The following is a 19,549-nucleotide window of genomic DNA, read 5'->3' as shown; positions in this document are numbered from 1 at the left end:
ACTGGCTACTGGGTAATCGAAAAGAACACTTGTGAAAATGCATCGCAAAAGAAAATCTCAGTAACTTTATTTTTTTTTAAGATTTTATTTATTTATTTGAATAAGAGAGAGAAAGAGAGAGAAAGCAGGAGTGGGGGAAGAGGCAGAGGGAGAGGAACAAGCAGAATTCCCACCAAGCAGGGAATCTGATGCAGGGCTCGATCCCAGGACCCTGGAATCATAACCTGAGCCAAAGGCAGCCACTTAACCCAGGCGCCCCATCAGTAACTTTAAGAATAACAATGATGGGGGTGCCTCTGTGGCTCAGTGGGTTAAAGCCTCTGCCTTCAGCTCAGGTCATGATCCCAGGGTCCTGGGATTGAGCCCCACATCAGGTTCTCTGCTCAGCGGCAAGCCTGCTTCGCCTCCCCCTTCTCTGCCTGCCTCTCTGCCTACTTGTGATCTCAGTCTGTCAAATAAAAAACCAAAATCTTAAAAAAAAAAAAATAACAATAATGTAAGCAACGTTCTCTTATCACAAGTCAAAAAAATGATAATAACAAAATTAAGAGCAAAAAGATACCTCCACCAATTAAGAAAAACAACAACTGTATTAAGCTTGTGGGCCAATAAGGCAATACAAACCAAAACTGCAGAATTTTATGAAATAACAATTATGAAAGAAGTTTATCTGAAGCTCTGAGATACTGCAAAAGTGGTTGTTGGAAGAAAATATATTACATGAAGTTACCTGTATCAGTAAAATTAAACATCAATTCAAAAGCTTAAAAAAATAAGTAAACCAAAAGAAAGCAGAATGAAGGGACTATTAAAGATAAAAGCAGGATGCCTGGGTGGCTCAGAGGGTTGAGTATCTGCCTTCAGCTCAAGTCATGATCCCAGGGTGCTGGAATGGAGCCCCCCAGCAGGCTCCCTGCTCAGCTGGAAGCCTTCTTCTCCCTCTTCCACTCCCTCTGTTGGTGTTCCCTCTCTTACTCTCTCTCTCTCTGTCAAATAAATCAATAAAATCTTAAAAAAAAAAAAAAGAAAAGAAAAGAAACTACTTTCTTTAAAAAAAATAAAAATAAATAAAGAGGTGTGCCTGGGTGGCTCAGTGGGTTAAAGCCTCTGCCTTTGGCTCAGGTCATGATCTCAGGGACCTGGGATCCAGCCCCACATAGGGCTCTCTGCTCAGCATGGAACCTGCTCCCCGCCCCCCACCCCACCTGCCTCTCTGCCTACTTGTGCTCTCTCTCTCTCTATCAAATAAATAAATAAAATCTTTAAAAATAAAATAAAATATAAATATAGAAGCAGAAATTAAAGAGTTAGAGAGCAGGGAAAAAATCTAAAAAGAATAAATCCATTCAACAGCTGGTTCTTAAAAAATCAAATCAATCCAATCCAGTCAATCAAACAAACCATTAGCTAACCTAATCAGGAACAAAAAAGAAAAGGTATAAATATGGAAAGATAAGAAGTGATGGGGAACTGGCCATTGAAACAGAAGAAAAATTAAAAATTTTAAGATACTATTTTTCCCAAGTCTAGATACAATACATTAAAAAACCAATTGTGATTTCCTAGGAGGATATTATTCACTGAAATTGACCCCAGTAAGCATAAAACATGAACAGGTTACTCCTCAAAAAGACACGAGATCCAGATGGATTCATAGGAGAATCTCCTAAACTTTCCAAGCTACTTAAAATATTCCAGAGCAGAGAAAAGGGAAACTCCTACGTTATTTTTAACTAGTCACATGCACGTACAAAAACCAAGAAAAGTAAGTAGTCTTTGACATTTATCCACATATTTGCCACTTCCAATGCTCCTCATTCCTTCCTGTGGATTCAAATTTCCATCTGGTTCCAGGCAAGAAGAGAAGAAGTGAAAAGGAGAGAAGGAATGATACTTCCAGCCAGAAAGCAAAACATTTCCAGATATCCTTGGCAGAACTTTGCTGATGTCTCGTTGGCTAGAAAACCTTGGTGTAGTTTTTAGCTAGGCATACTGCTTTTCCAAACAAATTTAAGGTTCCGCTAATAAAGAAGACAAGGAGAATCGTTCTGGTTAGGAAAAAGCAGTGACTGCCACAGACCACCCTTTGGGCTATCCGTCCTCCCACAGGTAGGATACACACACACACACCCCACAATGGAGACAGTGCTGAGGTCTCACCCAGACATCACATTCATCTCAAAAGCCCAGATCCCTAGCCAGGAAGTAGTTTCCTCCACGTAACCCTGATGGGAAGCCTCGGAGTCCAGCGACCTGCAAACTAAAAGGCAAGTTATTTTCCCCCAGCATTTTCCATATAGAAGAGGAAAAGGAATGAAATAAGCTCCCACAAAGGAAGGGGAAGAACGAGAGGTACAGGGCGCCTGGGTGGCTCAGTGGGTTAAGCCGCTGCCTTCGGCTCAGGTCATGATCTCGGGGTCCTGGGATCGAGTCCCGCATCGGGCTCTCTGCTAAGCAGGGGCCTGCTTCCCTTCCCCTCTCTCTGACTGCCTCTCTGCCTACTGTGATCTCTGTCTGTCAAATAAATGAATAAAATCTTTAAAAAAAAAAAAAAAAGAACGAGAGGTACATCCACCGCAAATACCAGATTCTGCTAGACAGGAGTGACCAGGACTTTCTCCCTGACAGTTATTTCCTTACTCCCCAACCTACTCTCTGGGAGGATATGCCTCTTTGACTGAGCTCTGCGGTCCAGGAAGTCCTTTGGAGAGGACTTCTTGTTCTTTGTCCTCTTCAAGCATATCAGAAGTGAACTCTGGGAACCTGAACACCCACAGCAGAAAGGGGGCCGAAAAATGATAAGGTATTGCTGGCCAGATTCTTAAATTCTCATTTTTGGTGATATGATTCCCTCAAAAATGTTGTAGGCTTTTAATCTATTTGCCTCTCATTTAGTCCTAGGTGTGAATAGCCACAGCCAAAGTTCCTATATCGCCACGATTTTTTTTTTTTTTAAAAGAGAGAGAGCACAAATGGGGAGGGGCTGAGAGGGAGAGAGAGAATCTCAAGTAGGCTCCACACCCCAGCACAGAGCCAGACATGGGGCTCAATCTCATGACCCTGAAACAATGACCTGAGCCAAAGGAGCCACCCAGGCATCACATAGCCCTGGTCTTTACACCTGAAAGTCCTCCTCTATAACCTTCTGGCCTCTGTGTTCGGCCTATACCTCAAGCCCTCAACTTAATGTTTACTGACTTGAGACAAATGGAAAAAAAAAGACTGGAATGGGAAGAGAATGCTTTGCAGACCTCACTTCTTCTGTCAAGTGGTGGCTCTTAAAGGAAGGTGGTTAGGAAAATTCTAGAACACCTGTCATCTTCTTTTTTTTTAATTTTTTATTTTATTTATTTGAGAGGAAGAATGTATGTGAGAGAGAGAGCACAAGCAGGGGGAGCTGCAGAGGGAGAGGGAGAAGCAGGCTCCCTGCTGAGCAGGGAATCTGATGCGGGGCTTGAACCCAGGACCCTGACCATGACCTGAGCAAAAGCCAGAGGCTTAACCCACTGAGCCACCCAGGCGCCCTAGTCTTATCTTCTTCTAAGGTACTGCTCGGCAGCCATCACTCCTATTTAGAGAAGAGAAAGAACAATCTTTTTCCAACCCTGCAAATCTCCAAATTATGAGGTTCTGTCAAAGATTTAAGGTCCCTAGGCGGAGTGTTTTTCCTTAGTGAAGGAACTCAGTAAACAAGTACTTCCTTCGCTTTTTCCTTTAGATCACTCTAGTACATGGACGTCTCTCAGGACTCGATGTAAAGTGGAGCAAAGCGGCCTGCGCGTGCTATTATTCTGAATTATTCCAGTTATCTCCCTGACACAACAGACTTGGTTGCATGTAGGGTATCTCTCATTGGAGAACAAAGGGACCCAATGTTTCACCACTGCATAAGGAGGCTGTGGGTGTTCCAGTCTGTAAGGTCTGCACCCTCACAACCCAAGTCCCCATCTCTACCAGGCAGTAAAGTCCATGTTTCATGGGCTGAATTCTCCAAATGATTGCATTTGGCTGCATTTCACAAAAACCCAACAGAATGGCTAACTTTTTTTACTTTACTTTTCTCATGTTAGGACAAGTCTGGCATATGCAGTCCGGGTTGGCGTAGCTGTTCACAGATTAGGCTCCTTCTACCTTCTTTGGCCATCCTTAGTGTCTTTTGGCTTTATGATCACAAGTTTGCTGTCCTACTTCTGGATGTTATATTTGCTCTGCAGGCTGGAAGAAGGGGATAGAGGGAGGCAGAATGCTTGTGCCAGTGAATCTGCGCTCTTTTTTTTTTTTTCAGTCAGGAAGTCCGTCACTTTTATAGAATCAATTTTCCCAGTGAGTTTCACTTGCATCTGATTGGCTTCATTGCCACCCTGAGTAGGGAGCGTGATGCAGGACTCGATCCCAGGACTCTGGGATCAAGACCTGAGCTGAAGGCAGTAGCTTAACTGACTAAGCCACCCAGGGGTCCCACGAGCTAAATATTATTAATCATAGAATATTCTGGAGGCTCTGTAAATAAGGAAGAAGAAGAGAATAGATATTGGATAGTCAACTGGGTCTGCCAGACCAATGCAAACTGTTTACACAAGAAAGGGAATACCTTGGCTCAAGTAATTGAAAAGTCCAACAGCTTGATCCTACAGCTTAATGAAATCACCAAGAATCTGGTTTCTCTCTAGCTTTCCACTTTGCCTTCTTGTGTGTCAGAATAATCTGAGGCTGACTCCCCTTTTGACCCTCAGATGCTCACAGGGCTACAAGATTTGTCATTCGTGCCCAATAGCAAATAGAGGGTTATCAGGTCCCAGCATTTGCAGCTGACAATCCCAACCGAAGACGGGGTTCGGAGAATGGAATGTGCTCATTTGCTCAGCCTAGGTAGCAAGCTCTAAACCAAGATTTGGGGTGGACTCATCCCAGGAATTACACGGATCAGATTCCCAAATGGAAACTATGGTTTCTTAAAAAGGAGTCGGGGGCCTCCGGGGAGTAAGGTAGGGAAATGGATGATAGGAACACAATCAACAAATGTCCACCAGGACAGCTAAAGAAAGAAGGAATCAATCAAAAAGTGGATTAGTTAGCACTGGAAATAGCAAGAAAAGAGAGAGTCTCTAAAGTAACACCGACAGCATTCATCGATCCATGCACTGGAGGGGAAGAGGGAAGCCTGGTCCAAGGTCATATCTTGTCCAGGTCTAATGGCAGATCCATTTTTACTGCGGAGGACTTGGGAGCACTCTCCTGTTACTCCCAGCCCCCATCTCTCATTCTGGTGCTCTGATTCCAGCTCATTATGCAGGCTTCTGATTGCATTCGACCTCCCAAGTTATTTACTTTCTTTTTTTTTTTTTTAACTTTTTTTTTTAGAAGATTTTATTTATTTATTTATCAGAGAGAGAGAGCACAAACAGGCAAAGTGGCAGGCAGAGGCAGAGAGAGAAGCAGGCTCCCGGCTGAGCAAGAAGCCTGATGCAGGAGACTCGATCCCAGGACCCTGGGATCATGACCTGAGCCGAAGGCAGTGGCTTAATCAACTGAGCCACCCAGGCGTCCCCCAAGTTATTTTCTTATAGGGAGAGAGTACTCTAATCAGAGACCAGAATGCTTGGCAATTCTCACTCACAGCATAAACTAATACATCAGCCTTCTGGGTGTTTTTTTTTAATTAATGTTTTTTATTTTTTATAAACTTATAATATATTTTTATCACCAGGGGTATAGGTCTGTGAATTGCCAGGTTTACACACTTCACAGCACTCACCATAGCACATACCCTCCCCAATGTCCATAACCCCACCCCCCTTCTTCCAACCCCCCTCCCCCCAGCAACCCTCCGTTTGTTTTGTGAGATTAAGAGTCACTTATGGTTTGTCTCCCTCCCAATCCCATCTTGTTTCATTTATTCTTCTCCTACCCCCTTAACCCCCCATGTTGCATCTCCACTTCCTCATATCAGGGAGATCATATGATAGTTGTCTTTCTCCAATTGACTTATTTCGCTAAGCATGATACCCTCTAGTTCCATCCACGTCATCGCAAATGGCAAGATTTCATTTCTTTTGATGGCTGCATAGTATTCCATTGTGCATGTATACCACATCTTCTTTATCCATTCATCTGTTGATGGACATCTAGGTTCTTCCATAGTTTGGCTATTGTAGACATTGCTGCTATAAACATTCGGGTGCACGTGCCCCTTCGGATCACTACGTTTGTATCTTTAGGGTAAATACCCAGGAGTGCAATTGCTGGGTCATAGGGTAGTTCTATTTTCAACATTTTGAGGAACCTCCATGCTGTTTTCCAGAGTGGTTGCACCAGCTTGCATTCCCACCAACAGTGTAGGAGGGTTCCCCTTTCTCCGCATCCTCGCCAGCATCTGTCATTTCCTGACTTGTTAATTTTAGCCATTCTGACTGGTGTTAGGTGATATCTCACTGTGGTTTTGATTTGGATTTCCCTGATATCGAGTGACATGGAGCACTTTTTCATGTGTCTGTTAGCCATCTGGATATCTTCTTTGCAGAAATGTCTGTTCATGTCTTCTGCCCATTTCTTTTTTTTTTTTTTTAATTTTTTTATTTTACAAACCCTTGTGTCGAGGCTTCTGCCCATTTCTTGATTGGATTATTTGTTCTTTGGGTGTTGAGTTTGCTAAGTTCTTTATAAATTTTGGACTCTAGCCCTTTATCTGATATGTCGTTTGCAAATATCTTCTCCCATTCTGTCAGTTGTCTTTTGGTCTTGTTAACTGTTTCCTTTGCTGTGCAAAAGCTTTTGATCTTGATAAAATCCCAATAGTTCATTTTTGCCCTTGTTTCCCTTGCCTTTGATGATGTTCCTAGGAAGATATTGCTGCGGCTGAGGTCGAAGAGGTTGCTGCCTGTGTTCTCCTCAAGGATTTTGATGGATTCCTTTCTCACATTGAGGTCCTTCATCCATTTTGAGTCTATTTTTGTGTGTGGTGTAAGGAAATGGTCCAACTTCATTTTTCTGCATGTGGCTGTCCAATTTTCCCAACACCATTTATTGAAGAGGCTGTCCTTTTTCCATTGGACATTCTTTCCTGCTTTGTCGAAGATTAGTTGACCATAGAGTTGAGGGTCTATTTCTGGGCTCTCGATTCTGTTCCATTGATCTATGTGTCTGTTTTTGTGCCAGTACCATGCTGTCTTGATGATGACAGCTTTGTAATAGAGCTTAAAGTCCGTAATTGTGATGCCACCAACTTTGGCTTTCTAGCCTTCTGGTTTTTATATTAATTTCTGACCCACTGTGTCAACAAAAGCTCCTTTCTGAGCCTGTATTGCTATGAATCAGACCCCGAAGTCCTGGTGTTTCCAATATGTCTAAAAACATGTGAGTCTAGGGGCGCCTGGGTGGCTCAGTGGGTTGAGCCGCTGCCTTCGGCTCGGGTCATGATCTCAGGGTCCTGGGATCGAGTCCCGCATCGGGCTCTCTGCTCGGCGGGGAGCCTGCTTCCTCCTCTCTCTCTCTGCCTGCCTCTCTGCCTGCTTGTGATCTCTCTCTGTCAAATAAATAAATAAAATCTTTAAAAAAAAAAATGTGCGTCTATCAGCAACCAGCCAATAAGTTCCTTTGAAGACTCCCACATTATTATGTGTCCAACCCATCACCGCCTTCTCAGGTATTGATTTAAGTTTCATAGCATTCAGTGTCTTATGCTGGAATCTCTCTGTATTATTCCTAATGTATATAAGGCTGGGTGTGAGCTGATGCAAAGTTCTTTTTTATCTTCAGGATCTCTTGCCAAAAGCCTTATGACCTGCCTAGCTGTCCTTCTGATCTTGTAGCAGAAGTCTCTCCCAGGCACAAACTTGAATCTTAACATGAACAGACACTTCAGAAAAGTGTCTGTTCATTCGAATGCTCATAGTTAAATGTATTCATGTTCACTAGTCATAAGGCATATGTGAATTAAAGCCAAAAATGAGATACTACTGCACACCCACTGGAATGACTAAAATGAAAAGAACTGACAATACCAAGTGTTTGCAAGAAAGTAGAGAAAGTGGGACTCATACATTTCTCCTGGGAGAATAAACTGGTACAACTACTGGGGAAGTCTGTTTGGCAGCATATATGAAGCTGAACACACACTTATCCTATATCCCAGCAATTCTATGTATACAAGAGAAACACACGCGTACGCTCACCAGAAAGACGTGTACGAATATTCACTGCAGCACCATTCCTAATAGCTTTGATTGGGAAACACACCAAATAGTAGAATTAATAAACACATTGTGTTACAGTCAGTCCATCTATACTGCAGAGCAATGGAGATGAAGGAACTACTGCTGTTCCCAGCAACCAGTGACAATCTCATTAACATAATGTTGAACAAACGAAGCCAGACCAAAAGACTATACACGGTATGATTCCGTTTAGAAGTTCAAAAGCAGGCAAAACCTAATTTTGGGATTAGAAGTCAAGATAATGGTTATCTTTGGAGGAAGATGTGGATAATGACTAGAAAAGAGGTGCTCCCAAGTGGTGGTGAATGTTCTGGTTTTAGATTTGGGAGGTGATGATATGGAGGTGTGCACTTAGTGAAAATTCATCAAGCTGTACAATTATCATTTGTACACTTCTTTTGGCTGGCCTCACCAACACGTCTAGAGGTTCATCTGGCACTCAGCTGCCTGGGCTGGCTTCTGCGGGGGCAATTCAGGAGATTCAGCTCTGCAATGTGTACCTGTTGTCCACCACGGGCCAGCACAGGCATGGTCTCACAGTGACAGCAGAGAGGCACAAAGGGTAGCTCCCGATGTTCAAGTCCGTATCAAGCCATCACAGTTGCTAACATCCTCCTGGCCAAAGCAAGTCAGATGGTGGAAACCAGAATCAAGGGGCTGGCAGGTTACGCTTCTCATGGTGGGCAGACACTGGCTGCACAGTTCCGCAGTGAAGGGTATGGGGACAGGGATGATGATGAACACAATCTTCCGACAGTGTGGGAATAGGAAACCTGACGCTAATGACAATACAGTGGAACACATACCATAACTGAGAAATACAGGGTGCTTTAAGGGCACAGAAAAGGGAACGTTTCATGTTTTATCTCATACTCAAATTATTCATGAAAAAATTTATGCATGGACCTATCCCTTCCAGACTATGAACTTCTTGTATGTGCTTCATTTTCACATTTTCCCCCAGCTGCTGGCATAATGCCTTGCATAAAATAGGCGCTTGAACATTTGTGAAATTAATGTTCAGCCATAAAGGTAGTCCTATTTATTTCAGGCTCCAGAGGAAGGAAGAGACCCACATGCACAGCAATACCTATCTTTATATTTTATAGTCATTTCAGTGAGCTCATAATCTCTATTCATAGAATAGTTTCCTGTCAAGTGAAGGGTTGGAGGAGTTCCAGCCCAGTGACTGACAGACGGGATCATTCAAATTTTGATATGTTCCTTTTTTTGGATGGGTGTGTGGTGATGGGGGGTCTTCTCCATTTTAGAAACTGTGATAAAATAAGGGCTCCTGGGTGGCACAGTAGGTTGTGTCTGACTCTTGGGGTGCCTGGGTGGTTCAGTCATTAAGCATCTACCTTTGGCTTGAGTCATGATCCCAGGGTCCTGCGATCGAACCCTGTATCCGGCTTCCTGGTCTGTAGGAAGCCTGTTCTCCCTCACTCACTCCCCCTATTTGCGTTCCCTCTTTCACTATGTCTCTCCTTGTCAAAAAAAATAAATAAAATCTTTTTTTTTAAAAAAAGATTGGCTCAGGTCGTGATCTCAGAGTTATGGGATCAAGCCCCACCTTGGACTCCGCACTCAGGAAGGAGACTGCTTGGGATTCTCTCTCCCTCTCCCTCTGGCCCTCCCCATCAAGCATGCATACCCTCCCCCTCTCTCCCTCTCAAATAAATAAATAAATAAATAATTTTAAAAATTGTGGTACAATATATGTAACATGAAACTACCATCTTAACTTTTTAAAAAGATTTTCTTTATCCATTTTAGAGAAAGAGTATGTGTGCATTCAGGGGAGGGGGTAAGGGGCAGAGGGAGAGAGTCTCAAGCAGACTCCATGCTGAGTGCAGAGCCTGGAACCAGAGATGACACCCTGGGCCAAAATCAAGAGTTGGACACCTAACCGACTGTACCACCCAGGAGCCCCATCTTAACTTTTTTGTAAGGGTGAAGTTCAATGGCATTAAGTACTTCATATTACTGTGCAACCACCACCACCATCCATCTTGAGAACTTTACCTTCCCAAACTGAAACTCTGTACCCATTAAACAATAACTCTTCATTCTTGCCTCCCTGCCCCCCAGCCCCTGGCAACCACCATTTTACTTTTTGTCTATATGAATGTGACTGTTTTAGGTACCTCATGTAAGTGGAATCACAGTCTTTTTGTGACTGGATTATTTCATCAGCATAATGTCCTCAAGGTTCATCCATGTTGTAGTATATGTCAGAATTTCCTTCCTTTTTAAGGTTGAATACTATTCCATTGTATGTATATACCACATTAATTTAAACATTAAACCAATGTTTAGCCATTCCCCTGTCGATGGGCACTTGGTTGCTTTACCTTTGGCTATTGTGAAGTGATGTGCTCCTTTTACCTGCAAAACAAATTCCACTAAGTATGGGAACCAGTGCCATATGAACGCTCTCCACCTGGCTTGCTAACAGGAGGCCCTGCCCCCATGTTCTTCTGTAGACCTGCCCCATCCAACATGTCCTGGGAAGAAATTTTCCAAAATCTGTCCCTTCCCACAGCAAACTGTGCAGACCTCATTAACACCAGGTGCCCCACAGCCACATTCTCTTGCAGACCTACCTGATCCAACATGTCCTCAGCAGGAGTCCATCCAAAGCAGAGCCACAAGCTGGGGAGTGTGCAAGCAGCCTCAGTGGGCCAGCACCAGAGCAGAGGGACACCTGACCACGGGAAGGGGGAAGATAACCATACGTTATTTCAACTGTAGCCCTAGAAGTGGGCTGGGGGGCAGACATCTGGTCTGACTGCAGGCCCCACCAACCAGTGAAAGATTTTCAGGGGGACAACACAGGGAAATTGCTCTAAAGTTTGGTGCTACTGCATCTCTGAGAAATACTTGCTCTGACTCAACTCAAGCCCAAGGTGTCCCCAGACTGGCCCACTAACAACACAGGGACCAAACCCTGCCCCCCAACAGGCAAAGAGAACTGTTGCAGACAATTGGACCAGACACACAACACATGTAGGAGACAGCCCAGAAGAGCCAGGTTCTGGTAAACAGGGGATATTGCCTGATAAGGCCACAACTTGCAAGGGGAGATGTAGCTGACTTTCCTAACACATAGAAACAGACACAGAGAGTTAGAGAGAAGAAGAAGATGGAGGAATATGTCCCAAATGAAAGATCAGGACAAAATTGCAGTAAGAGAGCAAAACAGTAATATGACTGATAGGGAATTTAAAGTAATGGTCATAAAGATACTCACTGGACCTGAGAAAAGATTGGAGGACCTCAGTGAGGCCCTCAATAAAGAGACAGAAAAAATGAAAAAGAACCAATCAGAGATGAAGAAACCAATAACTGAAATTTAAAATACATGAGATGGAATAGCTAGTGGGCTAGAGGAAGAAGAACAGATCAGCAACCTGGAGGACAGAGGAATGGAAAGTAGTCAAGCTGAATGGGAGAAAGAAAAATAATAACAAAAAATGAAAACAGATTAAGGGAACTCAGTGACACCATGATGCATAATAACATTTGCATTATAGGGATCCCAGAAGGAAAGAGAGAGAAAAACAGGCAGAAAGTGTATTTGAAGAAATAGTAGCTGAAAGCCTCCTGAATCATTATGACACCAGATACCCAAAACGTGGGTATCTTTTACAGGTGTAAAAGTTTAGTGCTTTTAGAATGGGTTCAAACTTAAGCAACCATCAACTTAATATGGCCTGCTATACGTATAAGATGCTATACTTAAATCTAATGGTAACCACAAATTAAAAATTGGCAATAGATATGCAAAAGATAAAGAAAAAGGAATCCAAGTATATCACTAAAGAAATCCAGCAAACTGTGAGAAAAGAGAGTAAGAAAAGAAAGGAACAGAGAAGAACTACAAAAACAACCACAAAACAAGTACCAAAATAGCAATAAGTACATACCTACTAATAATTACTTCAAATGTAAATGGACTCAGTGCTCATTGAAAGACATAAGGTGATGGAATGGATAAAAAAGCAAGACCCATCTACGCACTGCCTACAGGAGACTCTTTTCAGACCTACAGCCACCTGCAAGCTGAAAGGGAAAGGATGGAAAAACATTTAACACGCAAACAGAAGTGAAAAGAAAGCCAAGGTAGCAATACTTATATCAGAAAAAATAGACTCTAGGGGCGCCTTGGTGGCTCAGTGGCTTGGGCCTCTGCCTTTGGCTCAGGTCATGGTCTCGGGGTCCTGGGATCGAGCCCTGTATTGGGCTCTCTGCTCAGCGGGGAGCCTGCTACACCCTCTCTCTCTGCCTGCCTCTCTGCCTACTTGTGATCTCTCTCTCTCTCTGTGTCAAATAAATAAATAAAATCTTTTAAAAAAGGAAAAGAAAAAGAGGGTGCCTAGATGGCTCAGTTGGTTAAGCAACTGCCTTTGGTTCAGGTCATGATCCCAGAGCCCCAGAATCGAGTTCCGCGTTGGGCTCCCCGATCAGTGGGGAATCTGTTTCTCCCTCTGCCTCTCCCCCTCTCATGCTCTCTCTGTCTCTCAAATAAATAAAATCTTAAAAAAAAAAAAAAAAAAAACAACTCTAAGAAAACTGTAATGAGACACAGGAAACTATGTATTCATAAAGGGAACAATCTAACAAGGGGACAACCATTATAGGGGGAGGAGTTAAGATGTTGGAGGAGTAAGGGACCCTAATTTCATCTGGTCTCTGGAATCCAGCTGGAAAGTTATCAAAGCATTCTTAACACCTGTGAAATTAACCAGAGATCTGAGAAAAGAATTGTTGCAGTTCTACAAATAGAAAAGGGACCACTTTTTGCAAGGTAGGAGGTGTATAGACATGAAACTGAAACAATATATCAGAAGATAAAAGATGGGGGGGGGGAGGAAGCCTCCATAAACAGGGTACCAGAAAGTGTTACAAGCAGTGAAGCACAAAATCTTAACTTTTAGAAGTCTGTCTGAAAAGTGCTCAGGGAGTGAAGTGGATGGAATCCCAGTGGGACAGCATGGTCTCAGGGTCCCTGGGGTCACAAAAAGAATGCGGGTGCCTGAATGCAGCTGAGTTCCCAAGCACTGGAGTGCGGAAGCCAGCTGCAAACAGCGAGTCCAGGTGCCAACTTTCTGCTTGGTGTTGCCATAAACTGCCAAGCACTGCAGGGTGGGGTGACTGGTCTCCAAGGAGGGGCCCAGCAAGAGGCAGAACCACAGAGAAACACACACCCCCCTCCTCTGGGAGGAATGGCACAGGTTGGGCTGTGCAGGAGTCTGCAGGGTTTGGAGACTTGAAAGTGGGGTCGTGTGACTGAGCTAGAAGTCCTCAGTCCCAGACTAGGTGAGCACAGAGTACTGACAGAAACCAGGGAGACAACAGCAATTGCTTTTCAGTGAAGAGTAGGGGGCACAAACTTTTAGCTCTGGGGCTAGAGATCAGGATGCCGCCATTTTCACCACCACAACCACCCCGATCCCCGCCATTGTTGCTTCAGAGAGCAAAACAGCCATATAGTGCAATCTGGAGGGAGACGCTTATACTGAGCCTGGCTCCCTGGCAAAGGGGGTGCAATTCCACCAGGGCAAAGACACTTGAGAATCAGTGCAATAGGCCCCTCCTCCAGAACACCAGCAGAAACATCAGCTAAGACCAAGTTTACTGATCATAGAAAGCTGGAAAACTGAGCTCTTGGGGAAAAGAGTATATAGCATTCATGGGTTTTTTTCCTCATTATTCTTTACTCTTTCAGTTTTCCTTTTTTTTTCTTTTCAGCTATTTTTTAATTTTATCAATTCTTTTTTTAAGTCTTTTTTAATTTTCATTTTTACATTTACATTTTATATATATTTTTTTCATTTTTGGCTTCCTTTCACTGTATTCAGTTTTATTTTTGTGTAAGTTTTTCTTGCTCTCCTATTTTGAGATCTAGTTTCTTCTAACAAACAGACCAAAATACACCCAGAATCTAGTTTATTGTTATGTTCTGTTCTACTTCTTGTTTAATTTCTCTCCCTCTCTCTCTCTCTCTTTTTTGTTGTTTCTGTTCTCTTCTGATTTGTTTAGTGCATATTTTTCTGGTGTCTTGTTGCTGTTTTTGTATTTTTCTCTCTTCCATCTATTCTTTTCTGGACATAAGGATGAGATGGAAAAACTCACCCCAAAAGAGAGAACAGGAGGCAGTATTCACTGCCAGGGATTTAATCAATATGGATACAAGTAAGATGTGGGAATTAGAATTCAAACCAACTATTATAAAGATATAGCTGGGCTTGACAAAAGCATAGAAGACACCAGAGAATCCCTTACTGGAGAAAAGAACTAAAATCTAATCAGGTTGAAATAAAAAGGGCTATTCCTGAGATTCAATAAAAAATGGTGGTTCTAACTGCTAGGATAAATGAGGCAGAGGATAGGGTCAGTGATATAGAAGACAAAAATGATGTAGAATAAAGAAGTGGAGAAAAAGAAAGATAAACAACCACTGGATCACAAAGGGAGGATTTGAGAGATCAGTGATACCATAATGCAAAACAATATTAGAATAATTTGGGCCCCAGAGGAAGAGGAAAGAGAGAGAAGGTTTATTTGAACAAATTATAGTTGAAAACTTCCTTAATCCAGGGAAGGAAACAGTCACTCAAGTCCGGGAGGCACAGGGAACCTTCCTCAAAATCCATAAAAATAGGTTGACACCTCAACATATAAGAGTGAAGCTTGCAAATTTCAGAGATAGAGAAAATCCTGAAGGCAGCTCAGGACAAGAGGTTCTTAACCTATAAGGGTAGAAACATAAGGCTGGCAGCAGACCTGTCGACAGAAACTGGGCAGACCAGAAAGGACTGACATGATATACTCAAGGTGCTAAATAAGAGAAATATGCAGCCAAGAATACTTTATTCAGCAAGGCTGACACTCAGAATAGAAGGAGAAATAAAGAACTTCCAGGACAAACAGAAAACAAAAGAATCTCTGATCACTAAACCAGCCATGCAAGAAATATTAAAGGGGGTATGTGTGTCCGAGTGGCTCAGTCTGGTCAAGTGTCTGTCTTCAGCTCAGGTCATGATCCCAAGATCAGGGATCAGGCCCCACGTGGGGCTCCCTGCTCAGTGGGGAACTTGCTTCTCCCTCTCCTCCACTCATGCTTTCTCTCATGTGCTCTCTCTCTCTCAAATAAATAAACAAAATCTTAAAAATTATATATATATTAAAGGGGCTCCTTTCAGAGAAGAAGGAGCCCAAAAGTAACAAACGCCAGAAAGGAACAGAGATAATATACAGACACAGTGACTTTACAGGTAATAAAATGGCACTAAATTTATATCTTTCAGTAATAACTTTGAATGTAATTGGTCTAAACACTCTAACCAGAAGACACAGGGTATTAGATTAGATAAAAAACAAACAAACAAATAAAACCCATGAAAATGCTGTCCACAAGAGACTCATTTTAGACCAAAAGCCATCTCCAGATTGAAAAAGAGGGGCTAGAGAACATTTATCATGCTAATGGACATCAAAAGAAAGCTGGAGTGCCAATCCTTACACTAGACAAATTAGATTTTAAACCAAAGACTGTAATAAGAGCTGAAGAAGGACACTATATCATAATAAAAGGGTCTATCCAATAAGAAGATCTAAAAATTGTAAATATTTATGCTAACTTGGGAGCAGCCAATTATATAAGCCAATTAATAACAAAATTAAGGAAACATATTGATAATAATACATCAGTAGTGGGGACTTTAAGACCCCACTCAGCAATGGAAGATCATCCAAGCAGAAGATCAACAAGGAAACAAGGGCTTTGAATAACACACTGGACCAGAAGGACTTCACAGATTTATTCAGAGCATTTCACCCTGAAGCAACAGAATACACATTCTCCTCGAGTGTACATGGAACATTCTCCAGCATAGATCACATACTGGGCCACAAATCAGGTCTCAACCAGTACCAAAAGATTGGGATTATTCTTTGCATATTTTCAGACCACGTGCTTTAAAACTGGAACTCAATCACATGAGAAAATTTGGAAGGAACAGAAATACATGGAGGCTAAAGAGCATCCTACTGAAGAATGAATGTGTCAACCAGGAAATTAAAGAGGAATTTTTAAAATTCATGGAAACAAATTAAAATGAAAACACAGCTCCTCAGAACCTTTGGGATGCAGCAAAGGCAGTTCTAAGAGGAAAGTACATAGTAATACAAACCTTTCTCAAGAAACAAGAAAAGTCTCAAATACACAACCTAACCTTATACCCAAAAGAGCTGGTGAAACACCAAATAAAGCCTAAAACCAGCAGGAGAAGAGAATAATAAAGATTAGAGCAGAAATCAATGAACTAGAAACCAAAAGAACAGTAGAACAGATCAACGAAACTAGGAGCTGGTTCTCTGAAAGAATTAATAGGATCAATAACCCCCTAACCAGGCTTACCAAAAAGAAAAGAGAAAGGACCCAAATAAACAAAATCATAAATGAAAGAGAAGAGATCACAACCAACACCAAAGAAATACAAACAATTATAAGAACATATTATGAGCAACTATATGCCAACAAATTAGGCAATCTGGAAAAAATGGATGCATTCTTAGGAACATATAAACTACCAGAACTGAAATGGGAAAAAATAGAAAACCTGGACAGACTAATAACCATCAAAGAAATTGAAACAGTAATTAAAAATCTCCCAACACACAAGAGTCCAAGATCAGATGGTTTCCCAGGGGAAGTCTACCAAACATTTAAAGAAGAATTAATACCTATTCCCATGAAGCTGTTTCAAAAAACAGAAATGGAAGAAAACTTCCAAACTCTTTTTATAAGGCCAGCATTACCTTGATCCCCAAACCAAAGACCCCACCAAGAAGAATTATGGACCAACATCCCTGATAAACATGGATGCAAAAATTCTCACCAAGATCCTAGAGAGAACATACTTCAATATCATAAAACATGATACATCACATCAACAAGAGAAAGGATAAAAACCAGATGATCATTCAATAGATGCAGAAAAAGCATTTGACAATGTACAACATCCATTCATGATAAAAATCCTCAACAAAGCAGGTTTAGAGGGAATATACCTCAATGTAATAAAGGCATATATAAAAGACCCACAGCTAATATCATCATCAATGGGGGAAAATCTGACAGCTTTTCCTCTATGGTCAGGAACAAGACAGAGATGTCCACTTCCACGATTTTTATTCAATGTAGTACTAGAAGTTCTAGCCTCAGCAGTCAGACAATGAAAAGAAATAAAAGGCATCCAAATTGGCAAAGAAGAAGTAAAAAAACTTTTACTATTTGCAGATGAGATAAAGGCAGAAATCCTGAAAGACTCCACCAAAAATTATTAGAACTGATAAATGAGTTCAATAAAGTTGCAGGCCACAAAATCAATATACAGAAGTCCATTACATTTCTATACACTAATAGTGATTAGCAGAAAGAGGAATTAAGAAAACAACCCTATTCACAATTGCACGCCAAATAATAAAACATCTAGGAATGAACTTAATGAAGGAGGTGAAGGGCCTATACTCTGAAAACCATAAAACACCGATGGAAGAAATTAAAGATGACACAAACAAATGGAAAGATATTCCATGCTCATGGGTTAGAAGAACAAATATTGATAAAATGTCCATAGTACCCAAAGCAATCTACAGATTGAATGCAATCCCTATCAAAATACCAACAGCATTTTCCACCAAACTAGAACAAACAATCCTAAATTTGTATGGAACCAAAAAAGACCTTGAATAGCCAAAGTCATCTTGAAGAAGAACAAAGCTGGAGGTATCACATCCCAGATTTCAAGATACACTGCAATGCTTAAGTAATCAAAACAGTATGGCACTGGCACAAAAACAGACACATACATTAATGAAACAGGATAGAGAGCCCAGAAACAAACACATGATTTACTTATATGCTCAATTAATATTCTATAAAGGAGGCAAGAATATGCAATGGGAGAATGACAGTCTCTTTAACCAATGGTGCTGGGGAAACTGGACAGCTACACGCAAAAGAATGAAACTGGACCACTTTCTTACACCGTACACAAAAATAAATTTAAAAAGGATTAAAGACCTAAATGTGAGACCTCAAACCATGAAAATTCTTGAAGAGAACACAGGCAGCAATATCCCTGACATTGGCTGTCACATTTTTTTCTAGATATGTCTCCTGAAGCAAGGGAAACAAAAGCAAAATAAACTATTGGAACTACAACAAAATAAAAAACTTCTGCACAGCAAAGGAAACAATCAACAAATCTAAAAGACAATCTACTTAATGGAAGAAGATATTTGCAAATGACATTTTTCAGTAAGGGGCCAGTATCCAAAATATATAAAGAACAGTTCAACACCAAAACTCACAATCCAATTAAAAATGGGTAAAAGACATCCAGATGGCCAACAGATGCAGGAGAAGATGCTCAACATCACTTATTACAGGGAAATGTAAATCAAAAGCACAATAAGATATCACCTCATACCTGTCCAAATGGTTAAAATCAACAACACAAGGATCAACAGGTGTTGGCAAGAATGTGGAGAAAAAGGAACCTTCATGCACTGTTGGTGGGAACTGTGGAAGACAGTATGGAGGTTCCTCAAAAGATTAAAAATAGAACTACCCTATGATTCAGTAATTTCATCTCTTGGGTATGTACCCAAAGAATACATTTCAACATTAAGTCGAAAAGATATATGTACCCTTATGTTTATAGCAACATTATTTGCAATAGCCAAAATATAGAAGCAGCCCAAATGTCTAACAACATGTAAATGGATAAAGAAGATGTGATGTTTACATACAATGGAATCGTACTCAGCTATAAAATAAGAATGAAATCTTGCCATTTGCAACAACATAGATGGAGCTAGAGAGTATTATCCTAAGTGAAATAAGTCAGTCAGAGAAAGACAAATACTATATGATTTCACTCATATGTGGAACTGAAGAAACAAAAGAAATGAACAACAAAAAAAGAGACAAACCCCCAAATAGATCCTTAACTATAGAGAACAAAGTGATGGTTACCAGAGAGGAGATGGTGGGGCGTTGGGTGACATCTGATGGGGATTAGAGTTTCCTTATCATGAGGAGCACAGAGTAATGTATAGAATTGCTGAACCACTCTATTTTACACCTGAAACTAATACTGTATGTTAATTTTACTGGAATTAAATTTTAAAATTTAATTAATGAATTAGTTATAATTAATTAACCTTTAAAAAAGAACTATTTTTCTGAGGGGATAAATCTCCCCAGGAAATTAGGAACAGGATAAAACATTAAGCCAAACCTCATTATTAACCTCAAGGAC

This window comes from Neovison vison, chromosome 13 (genome assembly GCF_020171115.1).
Source record: "Neovison vison isolate M4711 chromosome 13, ASM_NN_V1, whole genome shotgun sequence".
In the NCBI taxonomy this organism is placed as follows: Eukaryota; Metazoa; Chordata; class Mammalia; order Carnivora; family Mustelidae; genus Neogale; species Neogale vison.
The sequence above is the reverse complement of the archived record's forward strand: the minus strand, read 5'-3'. Positions refer to the sequence as shown.